Source organism: Oncorhynchus nerka, linkage group LG23 (assembly GCF_034236695.1).
Source record: "Oncorhynchus nerka isolate Pitt River linkage group LG23, Oner_Uvic_2.0, whole genome shotgun sequence".
NCBI lineage: Eukaryota > Metazoa > Chordata > Actinopteri > Salmoniformes > Salmonidae > Oncorhynchus > Oncorhynchus nerka.
In genome coordinates, this window is record NC_088418.1 from 2,698,104 (window position 1) to 2,712,595 (window position 14,492).

At 40.3% G+C, this 14,492-nt stretch overlaps 1 protein-coding gene across 2 annotated transcripts in view; it reads right to left on the reverse strand.

The window, feature by feature from the left end:
• The window catches only part of ggps1 (geranylgeranyl diphosphate synthase 1), a 57,386-nt gene that overhangs the window by 41,757 nt on the left and 1,137 nt on the right, over window positions 1–14,492 (reverse strand). The window contains exon 2 of one of the 2 annotated variants that reach the window (XM_065007779.1): window positions 13,888–13,992. The exons of the other annotated variant lie outside the window; for it this stretch is intronic. The gene's annotated coding sequence lies outside the window, so the exon portion shown is untranslated. The remainder of the gene's footprint in view (window positions 1–13,887; window positions 13,993–14,492) is intronic. 2 annotated transcript variants of the gene reach the window in all.

Here is a 14,492-nt window from a genome sequence, read left to right on the forward strand (position 1 = left end):
TGGCATGTCAGAGTAAAAATAAAAACACAGAAATATAAAAACGCAACATGTTAAGTGTTTCAAGAGCTGAAATAAATAAAAAAACAGAACATTTCTCAATTTTTGTGCACAAATTTGTTTACATCCCTGTTAATTGAGCATTTCTCATTTGCCAAGATAATTCATCCACCTGACAGGTGTGGAATATCAAGAAGCTGATTAAACAGCATGATCATTACACAGGTGCACCTTGTGCTGGTGACAATAAAAGGCAACTAAAATGTGTCACACAACACAATGCTACAGATGTCGCATGTTTTCAGGAAGCGTGCCATTGGCAGAAATGTTGCCAGAGAATTGAATGTTCATTTCTCTACCATAAGCCACCAACATGGTTTTCGAGAATTTGGCAGTACGTCTAACCGGCCTCACAATCGCAGACCACGCGTATGGCGTGGTGTGGGCGAGCGGTTTGCTGATGTCAACGTTGTGAACAGAGGGCCCCACGGTGGAGGTGGGGTTATGGTATGGTGTTTACTGATGTCAACGGTGGAGGTGGGGTTATGGTATGGTGTTTACTGATGTCAACGTTGTGAACAGAGGGCCCCATGGTGGAGGTGGGGTTATGGTATGGTGTTTACTGATGTCAACGTTGTGAACAGAGGGCCCCATGGTGGCGGTGGGGTTATGGTATGGACAGGCATAAGCTACGGACAATGAACACTATTATAGCATGTTCCAGTTCCAATATCCAGCAACTTGACAGAGACATTGAAGAGGAATGGGACAACATTCCACAGGCCACAATTAACAGCCTTATTATGGTGGTGAAACCAGATACGGACTGGTTCTGTTCCACGGCCATACCGGTTTTTATTTTACATCTCTATTCCCATTCATGTGAAAGACAGAGTTGGGCCTAATGAATTTCAACTGACTGATTTCCTTACAAATCAAATCAAATGTTATTGGTCACATGGTTATCAGATGTTATTGGTCACATGGTTAGCAGATGTTAATGGTCACATGGTTAGCAGATGTTATTGGTCACATGGTTAGCAGATGTTAATGGTCACATGGTTAGCAGATGTTAATGGTCACATGGTTAGCAGATGTTAATGGTCACATGGTTAGCAGATGTTAATGGTCACATGGTTAGCAGATGTTAATGGTCACATGGTTAGCAGATGTTAATGGTCACATGGTTAGCAGATGTTAATGGTCACATGGTCAGCAGATGTTATTGGTCACATGGTCAGCAGATGTTATTGGTCACATGGTTAGCAGATGTTAATGGTCACATGGTCAGCAGATGTTATTGGTCACATGGTTAGCAGATGTTAATGGTCACATGGTCAGCAGATGTTATTGGTCACATGGTCAGCAGATGTTATTGGTCACATGGTCAGCAGATGTTAATGGTCACATGGTCAGCAGATGTTAATGGTCACATGGTTAGCAGATGTTATTGGTCACATGGTTAGCAGATGTTAATGGTCACATGGTTAGCAGATGTTAATGGTCACATACACATGGTTAGCAGATGTTATTGGTCACATACACATGGTTAGCAGATGTTAATGGTCACATACACATGGTTAGCAGATGTTATTGGTCACATGGTTAGCAGATGTTATTGGTCACATGGTTAGCAGATGTTAATGGTCACATGCTTAGCAGATGTTAATGGTCACATGGTTAGCAGATGTTAATGGTCACATGGTTAGCAGATGTTAATGGTCACATACACATGGTTAGCAGATGTTAATGGTCACATACACATGGTTAGCAGATGTTAATGGTCACATACACATGGTTAGCAGATGTTAATGGTCACATACACATGGTTAGCAGATGTTAATGGTCACATACACATGGTTAGCAGATGTTAATGGTCACATGGTTAGCAGATGTTAATGGTCACATACACATGGTTAGCAGATGTTATTGGTCACATACACATGGTTAGCAGATGTTATTGGTCACATACACATGGTTAGCAGATGTTAATGGTCACATACACATGGTTAGCAGATGTTAATGGTCACATACACATGGTTAGCAGATGTTAATGGTCACATACACCTGGTTAGCAGATGTTAATGGTCACATACACATGGTTAGCAGATGTTAATGGTCACATACACATGGTTAGCAGATGTTAATGGTCACATACACATGGTTAGCAGATGTTATTGGTCACATACACATGGTTAGCAGATGTTAATGGTCACATACACATGGTTAGCAGATGTTATTGGTCACATACACATGGTTAGCAGATGTTAATGGTCACATACACATGGTTAGCAGATGTTATTGGTCACATGGTTAGCAGATGTTATTGGTCACATGGTTAGCAGATGTTAATGGTCACATGGTTAGCAGATGTTATTGGTCACATACACATGGTTAGCAGATGTTATTGGTCACATACACATGGTTAGCAGATGTTAATGGTCACATACACATGGTTAGCAGATGTTAATGGTCACATACACATGGTTAGCAGATGTTAATGGTCACATACACCTGGTTAGCAGATGTTAATGGTCACATACACATGGTTAGCAGATGTTAATGGTCACATACACATGGTTAGCAGATGTTAATGGTCACATACACATGGTTAGCAGATGTTATTGGTCACATACACATGGTTAGCAGATGTTAATGGTCACATACACATGGTTAGCAGATGTTATTGGTCACATACACATGGTTAGCAGATGTTAATGGTCACATCACATGGTTAGCAGATGTTATTGGTCACATGGTTAGCAGATGTTATTGGTCACATGGTTAGCAGATGTTAATGGTCACATGCTTAGCAGATGTTAATGGTCACATGGTTAGCAGATGTTAATGGTCACATGGTTAGCAGATGTTAATGGTCACATACACATGGTTAGCAGATGTTAATGGTCACATACACATGGTTAGCAGATGTTAATGGTCACATACACATGGTTAGCAGATGTTAATGGTCACATACACATGGTTAGCAGATGTTAATGGTCACATACACATGGTTAGCAGATGTTAATGGTCACATGGTTAGCAGATGTTAATGGTCACATACACATGGTTAGCAGATGTTATTGGTCACATACACATGGTTAGCAGATGTTATTGGTCACATACACATGGTTAGCAGATGTTAATGGTCACATACACATGGTTAGCAGATGTTAATGGTCACATACACATGGTTAGCAGATGTTAATGGTCACATACACCTGGTTAGCAGATGTTAATGGTCACATACACATGGTTAGCAGATGTTAATGGTCACATACACATGGTTAGCAGATGTTAATGGTCACATACACATGGTTAGCAGATGTTATTGGTCACATACACATGGTTAGCAGATGTTAATGGTCACATACACATGGTTAGCAGATGTTATTGGTCACATACACATGGTTAGCAGATGTTAATGGTCACATACACATGGTTAGCAGATGTTATTGGTCACATGGTTAGCAGATGTTATTGGTCACATGGTTAGCAGATGTTAATGGTCACATGGTTAGCAGATGTTAATGGTCACATGGTTAGCAGATGTTAATGGTCACATGGTTAGCAGATGTTAATGGTCACATACACATGGTTAGCAGATGTTATTGGTCACATGGTTAGCAGATGTTATTGGTCACATACACATGGTTAGCAGATGTTATTGGTCACATGGTTAGCAGATGTTATTGGTCACATGGTTAGCAGATGTTATTGGTCACATACACATGGTTAGCAGATGTTATTGGTCACATACACATGGTTAGCAGATGTTATTGGTCATATGGTTAGCAGATGTTATTGGTCACATGGTTAGCAGATGTTATTGGTCACATGGTTAGCAGATGTTATTGGTCACATGGTTAGCAGATGTTAATGGTCACATACACATGGTTAGCAGATGTTAATGGTCACATACACATGGTTAGCAGATGTTAATGGTCACATACACATGGTTAGCAGATGTTATTGGTCACATGGTTAGCAGATGTTAATGGTCACATACACATGGTTAGCAGATGTTAATGGTCACATACACATGGTTAGCAGATGTTAATGGTCACATACACATGGTTAGCAGATGTTAATGGTCACATGGTTAGCAGATGTTAATGGTCACATGGTTAGCAGATGTTAATGGTCACATACACATGGTTAGCAGATGTTAATGGTCACATACACATGGTTAGCAGATGTTAATGGTCACATACACATGGTTAGCAGATGTTAATGGTCACATACACATGGTTAGCAGATGTTAATGGTCACATACACATGGTTAGCAGATGTTAATGGTCACATACACATGGTTAGCAGATGTTAATGGTCACATACACATGGTTAGCAGATGTTATTGGTCACATACACCTGGTTAGCAGATGTTAATGGTCACATACACATGGTTAGCAGATGTTAATGGTCACATGGTTAGCAGATGTTATTGGTCACATACACATGGTTAGCAGATGTTAATGGTCACATGGTTAGCAGATGTTAATGGTCACATGGTTAGCAGATGTTATTGGTCACATACACATGGTTAGCAGATGTTATTGGTCACATACACATGGTTAGCAGATGTTAATGGTCACATACACATGGTTAGCAGATGTTAATGGTCACATACACATGGTTAGCAGATGTTACTGGTCACATACACATGGTTAGCAGATGTTACTGGTCACATGGTTAGCAGATGTTAATGGTCACATGGTTAGTAGATGTCATTGGTCACATACACATGGTTAGCAGATGTTACTGGTCACATACACATGGTTAGCAGATGTTACTGGTCACATACACATGGTTAGCAGATGTTACTGGTCACATGGTTAGCAGATGTTAATGGTCACATGGTTAGCAGATGTTAATGGTCACATACACATGGTTAGCAGATGTTACTGGTCACATGGTTAGCAGATGTTAATGGTCACATACACATGGTTAGCAGATGTTAATGGTCACATACACATGGTTAGCAGATGTTATTGGTCACATACACATGGTTAGCAGATGTTAATGGTCACATACACATGGTTAGCAGATGTTACTGGTCACATGGTTAGCAGATGTTAATGGTCACATACACATGGTTAGCAGATGTTAATGGTCACATACACATGGTTAGCAGATGTTATTGGTCACATACACATGGTTAGCAGATGTTAATGGTCACATACACCTGGTTAGCAGATGTTAATGGTCACATACACATGGTTAGCAGGTGTTAATGGTCACATACACATGGTTAGCAGATGTTAATGGTCACATACACATGGTTAGCAGATGTTATTGGTCACATACACATGGTTAGCAGATGTTAATGGTCACATACACATGGTTAGCAGATGTTATTGGTCACATACACATGGTTAGCAGATGTTAATGGTCACATGGTTAGCAGATGTTAATGGTCACATGGTTAGCAGATGTTATTGGTCACATACACATGGTTAGCAGATGTTATTGGTCACATACACATGGTTAGCAGATGTTAATGGTCACATGGTTAGCAGATGTTAATGGTCACATGGTTAGCAGATGTTAATGGTCACATGGTTAGCAGATGTTATTGGTCACATACACATGGTTAGCAGATGTTAATGGTCACATGGTTAGCAGATGTTATTGGTCACATACACATGGTTAGCAGATGTTAATGGTCACATGGTTAGCAGATGTTAATGGTCACATACACATGGTTAGCAGATGTTAATGGTCACATGGTTAGCAGATGTTATTGGTCACATACACATGGTTAGCAGATGTTATTGGTCACATACACATGGTTAGCAGATGTTAATGGTCACATGGTTAGCAGATGTTAATGGTCACATGGTTAGCAGATGTTATTGGTCACATACACATGGTTAGCAGATGTTAATGGTCACATGGTTAGCAGATGTTATTGGTCACATACACATGGTTAGCAGATGTTAATGGTCACATACACATGGTTAGCAGATGTTAATGGTCACATACACATGGTTAGCAGATGTTAATGGTCACATGGTTAGCAGATGTTAATGGTCACCTGGTTAGCAGATGTTAATGGTCACATGGTTAGCAGATGTTATTGGTCACATACACATGGTTAGCAGATGTTAATGGTCACATACACATGGTTAGCAGATGTTAATGGTCACATACACATGGTTAGCAGATGTTAATGGTCACATACACATGGTTAGCAGATGTTATTGGTCACATACACATGGTTAGCAGATGTTATTGGTCACATACACATGGTTAGCAGATGTTATTGGTCACATACACATGGTTAGCAGATGTTATTGGTCACATACACATGGTTAGCAGATGTTATTGGTCACATACACATGGTTAGCAGATGTTAATGGTCACATGGTTAGCAGATGTTAATGGTCACATGGTTAGCAGATGTTATTTGTCACATACACATGGTTAGCAGATGTTAATGGTCACATACACATGGTTAGCAGATGTTAATGGTCACATACACATGGTTAGCAGATGTTATTGATCACATACACATGGTTAGCAGATGTTAATGGTCACATGGTTAGCAGATGTTAATGGTCACATACACATGGTTAGCAGATGTTAATGGTCACATACACATGGTTAGCAGATGTTAATGGTCACATACACATGGTTAGCAGATGTTATTGGTCACATACACATGGTTAGCAGATGTTAATGGTCACATACACATGGTTAGCAGATGTTAATGGTCACATACACATGGTTAGCAGATGTTAATGGTCACATGGTTAGCAGATGTTAATGGTCACATACACATGGTTAGCAGATGTTATTGGTCACATACACATGGTTAGCAGATGTTAATGGTCACATGGTTAGCAGATGTTAATGGTCACATACACATGGTTAGCAGATGTTATTGGTCACATACACATGGTTAGCAGATGTTATTGGTCACATACACATGGTTAGCAGATGTTATTGGTCACATACACATGGTTAGCAGATGTTATTGGTCACATACACATGGTTAGCAGATGTTAATGGTCACATACACATGGTTAGCAGATGTTAATGCGAGTGTAGCGAAATGCTTGTGCTTCTAGTTCCGACAATGCAGTGATAACCAACATGTAATCTAACTAACAATTCCAAAACTACTGTCTTATACACAGTGTAAGGGGATAAAGAATATGTACATAAAGATATATGAATGAGTGATGGTACAGAGCGGCATAGGCGAGATACAGTAGATGGTATCGAGTACAGTATATACATATGAGATGAGTAATGTAGGGTATGTAAACGAAGTGGCATAGTTAAAGTGGCTAGTGATACATGTATTACATAAAGATGCAGTAGATGATATAGAGTACAGTATATACATATACATATGAGATGAATAATGTAGGGTATGTCAACATTATATTAGGTAGCATTGTTTAAAGTGGCTAGTGATATATTTGACAACATTTCCCATCAATTCCCATTATTAAAGTGGCTGGAGTTGAGTCAGTGTGTTGGCAGCAGCCACTCAATGTTAGTGGTGGCTGTTTAACAGTCTGATGGCCTTGAGATAGAAGCTGTTTTTCAGTCTCTCGGTCCCAGCTTTGATGCACCTGTACTGACCTCGCCTTCTGGATGATAGCGGGGTGAACAGGCAGTGGCTCGGGTGGTTGTTGTCCTTGATGATCTTTATGGCCTTCCTGTGACATCGGGTGGTGTAGGTGTCCTGGAGGGCAGGTAGTTTGTCCCCGGTGATGCTTTGTGCAGACCTCACTACCCTCTGGAGAGCCTTACGGTTGTGGGCGGAGCAGTTGCCGTACCAGGCGGTGATACAGCCCGACAGGATGCTCTCGATTGTGCATCTGTAGAAGTTTGTGAGTGCTTTTGGTGACGAGACAAATTTCTTCAGCCTCTTGAGGTTATGAACTGTAACTCAGTGAAGTCTTTGAATTGTTTGCGTTCATACTTTTGTTCATTTTTTAAAATTTTACCTTTAACTAGGCAAGTCAGTTAAAGAACAAATTCTTATTTTCAATGACGGCCTAGGAACAGTGGGTTAACTGCCTGTTCAGGGGCAGAACGTCAGATTTGTACCTTGTCAGTTTGGGGATTTGAACCTGCAACCAACCTTACTAGTCCAACGCTCTAACCACTAGGCTACCCTGCCGCCCCACATTGAATGACACTAACTGGACTGTTAGATTTCAGAGTAGTGTTTGAGGTTATTGATCATATATGGTTATTGATAAAAAAAAAAAAAACTTGTTATGGCTTTACATGACCTGCCATCACATGGTGGGAGAGTTACTTATCCAATAGAACAGAGCATTCATCATCAGCTACAGTACCAGGCAAAAGTTCAGACACTCCTACTTTTCTTTATTTTTACTATGTTCTACATTGTAGAATAGTGAAGACATCAAATCTATGAAATAACACATAAAACATTTTGATTGGTTGAACTACATGATTTCATATTTGAGATTCTTCAAATAGCCACCTTTTGCCTTGTTGACAGCTTTGCACACTTGGCACTCTCTCAACCAGCTTCACCTGGAATGCTTTTCCAACCATCTTGAAGGAGTTCCCACATTATGCTGAGCACTTGTTGGCTGCTTTTCCTTCACTCTGTGGTCCGACTCATCTCAAACCATCTCAATTGGGTTGAGATCGGGGGATTGTGGAGGCGTCTCACAAAGACATGGCGGTTGGAAGCAAAAAATCTCAAATTTGGAAAGGACAGAGGATTTCCACAGGTCTAATGTCCACTGCTCATGTTTCTTGGCCCAAGCAAGTCTCTTCTTCTTATTGGTGTCCTTTAGTAATGGTTTCTTTGCAGCAATTTGACCATGAATGACTGATTCAGGCAGTCTCATATTAACAGTTGATGTTGAAATGTGTCTGTTACTTGAAGTCTTTATTACTTTTTAACTTTAGTTTATTCAGCAAATATTTTTCTTAGCTCTTTCTTGAACTGCATTGTTGGTTATGGGCTTGTAAGTAAGCATTTCATGGTAAGGTCTACACCTGTTGTATTCGGTGAATGTGACAAATACAATTTGCTATGAAGCATTTATTTGGGCTACAATTTCTGAGACTGGTAACTCTACTGAACTCTAATGAATCCTCTTTAGCAGAGGTAACTCTGGGTCTTCCTTTCCTGTGGCGGTTCTCATGAAAGCCAGTTTCATCATAGCGCTTGATGGTTTTTGCGACTGCACTTGAAGAAACTTTCAAAGTTTTGAAACTTTCCGTATTGACTGACCTTCATGTCTTAAAGTAATGATGGACTGTCGTTTCTCTTTGCTTGTTTGAGCTGTTCTTGCCATAATATGGACTTGGTCTTTTACCAAATACAACTGATTGGCTCAAATGAATTATGAAGGAAAGAAATTCCACAAATTAACAAGGCACACCTCTTAATTGAAATGCATTCCAGGTGACTACCTCATGATGTTGGTTGAGAGAATGCCAAAGAGTGTGCAAAGCACAAAATACAACTAAAACCAAAATATTTGTATTTGGTTCAAAGCATTCCTTACAGACCTACACCTCAAGTGGTGGTGTGTATAAAGGGTGTGACCGTTGATCACGTTGAAGTAGCCGAACTCCTAGGAGGAACATTGGATGGTCAGTTATCATGGTCAAGTTATATTGACAAAGTTGTTGTGAATATGGGGGAGAGGTACAGTATGTCTGTTATGAAAACAAGTCCGATCTTCATTACTGTCTGTGCATCAAAGAAAGACCTAGCAAAGCTGCAGCTGGCTCAAAACAGAGCAGCACGCCTTGCACTTAACTGCGCACACACACACACACACACACACACACACACACACACACACACACACGCACGCGCACACACACACACACAACATGCACAATAGCCTTTCACGATTAAGAGAAGTAGTCCATTTCTGTTCAGTCTTTTAAAGAAAAGTGTGTGTGTTGAAAAGGCCTAACCACTTATAAACTATATTTGCATTCACTTTCAGAACAGACATACATACCCACCAGACCCATCACTACGGGTTTCTTCACGGTACCCAAACCAAAAACAGATTTAACGTGTCACTCAGTTATGTATAGAGTCATGTTATTATGGAATGATCTGTTACCAGAGGTTACTCAGGTATATATAGAGTCATGTTATTATGGAATGATCTGTTACCAGAGGTTACTCAGGTATATATAGAGTCATGTCATCATGGAATGATCTGTTACCAGAGGTTACTCAGGTATATATAGAGTCATGTCATCATGGAATGATCTGTTACCAGAGGTTACTCAGGTATATATAGAGTCATGTCATCATGGAATGATCTGTTACCAGAGGTTACTCAGGTATATATAGAGTCATGTCATCATGGAATGATCTGTTACCAGAGGTTACTCAGTTATATATAGAGTCATGTCATCATGGAATGATCTGTTACCAGAGGTTACTCAGGTATATATAGAGTCATGTCATCATGGAATGATCTGTTACCAGAGGTTACTCAGGTACATATAGAGTCATGTCATCATGGAATGATCTGTTACCAGAGGTTACTCAGGTATATATAGAGTCATGTCATCATGGAATGATCTGTTACCAGAGGTTACTCAGTTATATATAGAGTCATGTCATCATGGAATGATCTGTTACCAGAGGTTACTCAGGTACATATAGAGTCATGTCATCATGGAATGATCTGTTACTCAGGTATGTATAGAGTCATGTCATCATGGAATGATCTGTTACCATAGGTTACTCAGGTATATATAGAGTCATGTCATCATGGAATGATCTGTTACTCAGTTATGTATAGAGTCATGTCATAGTGGATCTGCCACTCTGCCCAAAAAAAGAATGTTTAGACTTAATAACATATTGTATCACAGCACCTCTCCTCTCTAAAGATCTCATTTAACAATATGAATAGTATCTCGTCTCTCCAATATATAACTCTGAAATCAAAATAACGATGTGGTGTTGTTCTTGTCTATAACTGTCATGTATGTATTATGTAGAGCCCAGGGAAGAGAAGCTGCTGTATGTGCAGTATCTAACGGGGATCCTAATAAACTAAACTGCAGCGTGAACAGCAAGAAAGTGCTCGTGACTGTGGTTGAGCAACTGCTCTCTCCTTGAGTGAGAGGGTGCGGGGCTTGGTGTGGTTAGCAGCATGCAGCAGGAAGGAGAGGGAGAGAGAGGATTTCAAGTAGCAAACGGAGCAAACTATTAAAAAAAAAAAACGGACATTTAGCAAACCAAAACATTAAAAATACAGTCATACAAAAAGCCAAACCGGTCCGTGCTTCAGTACCACCCATCCCTAGCGGGAACACTAGCCCCCTTTATCCTTTATGAATGGGTTGACACTGGAAGCCCTTACTGTTTTATGTAACTCCCTAGATAACATTTATTTCACTTCAATTCAAACTAAATCTTATCCTCTGCTTCTTTCCATTTGAAGTTACAACGCTAGTGGAGATTGTGTCCTTTTCTGCCTTGTTGTTTAAACCAAAAGATAAGCTAGCTCTTCAACTAACGCCCTTTTATCTGTTCTTCAGCTGGCTAGGTATACAACTAACCCCCTTTTATCTATACTTTAGCTAGCTAGGTATACAACTAACTCCCTTTTATCTATACTTTAGCTAGCTAGGTATACAACTAACTCCCTTTTATCTATACTTTAGCTAGCTAGGTATACAACTAACCCTCTTTAATCTATACTTTAGCTTTAGCTAGCTAGGTATACAACTAACCCTCTTTAATCTATACTTTAGCTTTAGCTAGCTAGGTATACAACTAACCCCCTTTTATCTATACTTTAGCTAGCTAGGTATACAACTAACCCCCTTTTATCTATACTTTAGCTAGCTAACTTTCGTTTACTACCGGAGCAGCTAATGAGTGTTGAATCTGTGCTGACGGCTTGAATTTAAAACATAAATTCACCAGCAGGTGCCTGGGCCTCATTTATAACCGTTGCGTACATTTCACACTAAAGTCCGGCATGCACTATTTCTGAAAATTCTGTGCACATACAAAAATACTGACATCTATAAACTTGGTGCACACCATACATACACATTTTCCCGTTATAAATCAGACTGGAAGTAAAACTGAGTGCGAATGAACGAACGGGCATTAAAACTCAATGACCTCCATACACTTTTTATGGTGACAATAAATAACCCCCTTTTTGTTTTGCTGAATAACGTGACTATTGGCATTAGGCTACGACAGTCTCTAAAAGAAAGAGCAAAGGCAACGTATCACATTGCCGTTAGAGATGTGGGCAGAAAGTGTGGATATTTTGCAGTGATCTCCTCCCCCCCCCCCCCCCCCGAACATAAACAAATAGTCAGCTCATTCTGAACATTCGAGTGTATACTCAGAACTAATTTAAAAAGTAGGGTACAGCCCACACTTCTATGCAAAATACAAAGTGGTTGTTTAATGTTCTTCTCCTCAACAGATTGTGTTCCGATATCCTGCTTTGCTATTGGCTCCGAGATTAAATAGGCACGGATGTCACAGCAATACTGTAGACTACCCATATACTGTCATATTTGACGTAAGCTACGGGTCCATTTATTGTAAACATTCTGCCGCACGTCTTTTGCAGCAATTTATGATGTATCTGGTAAAGGACTGTCAGTTTCTGAAAGAGAGAGAACCATGACAAAAATGGTTGTGGACCTGTCAGCAATAAGTTTGAATTCAAAACATTTTTATATAATGGACTGCCCACCAATTCTGAAATAATGTCTAGGGCAGGCTACCAAAAATATAATCAACGTACAGTCACATACATAGTAGGGCTGGGAATGACCAGGGACCTCGCCATATCGTCACCACACTGAGGGGCCTCGCCATACCATATTATCACCACACTGAGGGGCCTCGCCATACCATATTATCACCACACTGAGGGGCCTCGCCATACCATATTATCACCACACTGAGGGGCCTCGCCATATCGTCACCATAGAGGGACCTCACCACACTGAGGGGCCTCGCCATACCATATTATCACCACACTGAGGGGCCTCGCCATACCATATTATCACCACACTGAGGGGCCTCGCCATATCGTCACCATAGAGGGACCTCACCACACTGAGGGGCCTCGCCATACCATATTATCACCACACTGAGGGGCCTCGCCATATCGTCACCATAGAGGGATCTCATCATACCATATTACCACCATACTGAGAGACCTCACCATACCATATTATCACCATACTGAGACCTCACCATACCATATTATCACCATACTGAGAGACCTCACCATACCATATTATCACCATACTGAGAGACCTCACCATACCATATTATCACCATACTGAGAGACCATATTATCACCACACCATATTATCACCATACTGAGTGACCTCACCATACCATATTATCACCATACTGAGAGACCTCACCATACCATATTATCACCATACCATATTATCACCATACTGAGAGACCTCACCATACCATATTACCACCATACCATATTATCACCACACTGAGACCTCACCATACCATATTATCACCATACTGAGAGACCTCACCATACCATATTATCACCATACCATATTATCACCATACCATGTTATCACCATACTGAGAGACCTCACCATACCATATTATCACCATACCATATTATCACCATACTGAGAGACCTCACCATACCATATTACCACCATACCATATTATCACCATACTGAGGGACCTCACCATACCATATTATCACCATTCTGAGGGAACTCACCATACCATATTATCACCATACTGAGGGATCTCACCATACCATATTACCACCATACCATATTATCACCATTCTGAGGGACCTCACCATACCATATTATCACCATTCTGAGGGACCTCACCATACCATATTATCACCATTCTGAGGGACCTCACCATACCTTGTTTTTTTCCCTCTGAGTTCCCAGTTGTCTTGAAAGCACCGACAATCCAGGGATGACAAAGTTTGACAAAATATGCCCACGAAGGACTTCTGCACCACCTTCCTGTTCAGGTGAACACAGCACAAGGTGAGTCCAAAAATGTTGTAATATGCCAGGGATATATGTATACTGTAGCTAAGAAAGCTAAGTGTATGTTGTGTAGTAAGCTGTTAGAAGCCCATGTGCCTCACCCTAATAATTTGGTCCCTTTTCCCCCTCATAGTTTCACCTACTGTTCTGACTTGGTGGTGCACATGTAGCCTATAGCCTGTTTTAGAGAAATTATATCATTGAATATTGTAAGAGCTTTCACTGTCTGTTTATATGCCCCCTTTATTTATCCTATGGTTCTGACTTGGTGTACAGGAAGAACACTGTAAGAATGGCCCATGTTCTGAATTCTGTCGCTGTACATTTCAGGTGCTGAACAAATAGTTATATTGACTACGTCCGTCTCAGCTCGTTTATTAATGTCTTAATCTAAATGACCCATTGCCTCTTATCGTCCCTTTATGCCATAGTTTGTACATCTCAGTTGTCATTAGAAACCACATTTGTTTAAG